The following is a 2,799-nucleotide window of genomic DNA, read 5'->3' on the forward strand; positions in this document are numbered from 1 at the left end:
ACAGAGATAGAGACGGACAATTGAGTCGGGCGCGTGAGTCGTTCGTTGTGAATTATAGCGTTTGTTTAGGTTATAGCGTGACCGTGGAAATTAAGTGAATTTCAAAGTTGTATTGAGAAAAAATAAACTAGTTTTATTTAAGAAAGGACTTGTGTCGCTAAAGTTTCATCAAAATAAAATTATACGGGAAATTAACAAACGAACAGAGACGTAACAGTATATTTACTAATGGGAAGGTCAGGTTCACCTCGAACCTCTTCCTCTCTCTCTTTCACTTATATTTTCTTTAACACAGGATGCCTTTTTAGGTAATTGTACTCTTAAAAATTAGTTTCTACATAGTTGTGTTGAACATATCTTTTGTTAAAGTCCGTATAAGACTACATTTTCACACACTTTTTAGTCATGTCCATGTGTCGGATACAATTATCACGTCGATTTACACTAAGTTTCACACGTGTTATATTGGATATATAGTTCTGTGCACACAAAAACAGTTCCACGTATGCGCCTCTACATACAAAACTAATCGCGGCATAGTGGTATGTCTGTTGACTTACAACGCTAAAAATCGGGTTTCGATACTGTGGTGGGTAGATCACAGATAGTCCATTGTGTAGCTTTGCGTTTAACTTCAAACAAACACAAATAATCTTATTTTTTTTACACATATATATACCCGTTTTTATAATAAAACTAAACATATTTCTAAAAATCAGCCAAGCACGAAGTGGTCTTTTGTTGAAATCTATTCACCAAATTTAAAGGGGAAAAGAACTTAGGACTATACTCGTCATGTATAATGTAGCTGTCTAGGTAACTTAGAAGTTCATTTTTGGCTAAAGTTTTCTTAAAATATTTAATCGAGCTAGTTTGGGGTTTTTCTGAAAATATCGGGATATTAGAGTATTTATATAGGAATGTAGTGTTTGTTGTGCGTGGTACTTTTTATGTTTTTGCCAGAATATAGTTTTCTATGTTCTGTAATTTCAAAACGTGTGTTTTTGAAACGTTTGGTCATGCTAGGCATGGTATATACGTTTGTTTTATAAATTTTAAGAATGTTGTCTGTCGACGTACCTCCGTTATTTCCAGCTAGACCCCTAATTAGACTAATTCTTCGCCAGGCTTTTGTCCTGATATGTTCAACCCTAGTTAATTTGTACTTATATATTAGTCCTAGGAATTCAGCTGATGATGCCGCCTATAGAAGTTTCATTTAAATATAGTTTTGGTGTGGTCCTATTTGTTCAACTTAATTTGGTGAAAAGTATGACTTGGGTTTTTATAGCATTTATTTTGATTCTCCGTTTATTACAAAATTATTCGATTTCATTTAATAATGATGGAATGTTATATGCTGTTATTGTCGGGCTTGGGGAACTCTTCCAAGTTGCAAAATCATCTGCGAACTGAGAACAGTAGCTTGAATTAAAATCTTTAAGGAACATGGTGCTGACATACACGACAAAATTTTTAGGGCTAACTATTCATCCTTGAAGGACACCTGCTTCGAGAATGAAGTACTCTGGTAAGGTGTCCTTAACGTTTACTCTTATCTTTCTATAATCCAGAAACTTGGATAACCAGAGAATAATTCCTCGCGGGAGTCCTAATTTGAACATTTGAAATCTAAGAATATTGTGTCAGATACTGTCAAATGCTTTCTCGACATCGATAAGGCAAGCAAAACTGCACTCTTTTTTTTTTATTTTGGTAAAACAGTTTATTATTGCTTTAGTAAGGCGCATTCAGTGATCCGTTGTCTAGATTTGTAGAAGCCATTTTGAATCGCTGATAATTTTGATATTGCATCAAGATACGCCAGAAGTATTCTGCTTATAAGTTTCTTTGATACTTTTCCTGTACAGCTAGTCTGGCTAATCAGTTTGTAATTGTCTAGTTTATTCGACGATTTTCTTCCTTTAAGAACATTTGCGTGTTTCTAAGCGGTTTGTATATAGCTTAATTCTAGTGAGAGATTAAACAAAGCTGTTAGGTGTTTATAAATTTTTTTAATAATATACTTTGAATTCTATCTCCTCCTAGTGCTATATTTTTCAAGTATTTAATTGTTGTCTGTAACTGTGGTAATATGGTTGGTTGTATTAATAATTATGAAGCAATGTCATACTCGCCTTATTACTTTCTGTAATTGTTTTCTCTTGTGAATATTAGTATATTGAAGTTATTGTTCATTTTATGATCATCCATTGTCTTAAATGTTGTCTGAATTTGTTCTTTGAAAGCAAGTGTCCAATAGTGACATCATACCGTCTGCTACAGTCTACCTTTTCACCAACTTCAGAGTGAGCAGCAAAGGCTATGCTGAGTCATTCCAAGTCCTCTTCTCTCCTAATCGGAATTTAGGTCTTTGTGACCTAGGATGGTCAGGTACTCTGAGACCTCTTCCTCCCTTCCGAACCATGGTAGGTCGTCCTTGAATGTGGAGTGTTAATACTACAAGAGGGTCGGAGTAAACCGCACTTGCTCCGACCCCTTTCAGGGCAATGTCCATGTATGTATCACAGTCACATTCTGTGTTTTGCATCGCTACTAGAGTCCATAATGCAAATCACACATTTCACTAGTCAGAGATTAATCGAACATATTTTACATATAATACCCTTTAAATATATTATTTGTAGTCTCTAACTAGTGTGGGGTTTATATGTCTGACATTATGTGGCCTGATCACATCTTTCATTTTAAAATAAATGTTAACCGGCGAGAGGTATTTAGGTCTACTTCCATCATGTATGTAATAACGGTCGAGCTCACAAAGTAGGTCGTTTTTTT

This window comes from Limulus polyphemus, unplaced genomic scaffold, assembly GCF_000517525.1.
Source record: "Limulus polyphemus unplaced genomic scaffold, Limulus_polyphemus-2.1.2 Scaffold510, whole genome shotgun sequence".
NCBI lineage: Eukaryota > Metazoa > Arthropoda > Merostomata > Xiphosura > Limulidae > Limulus > Limulus polyphemus.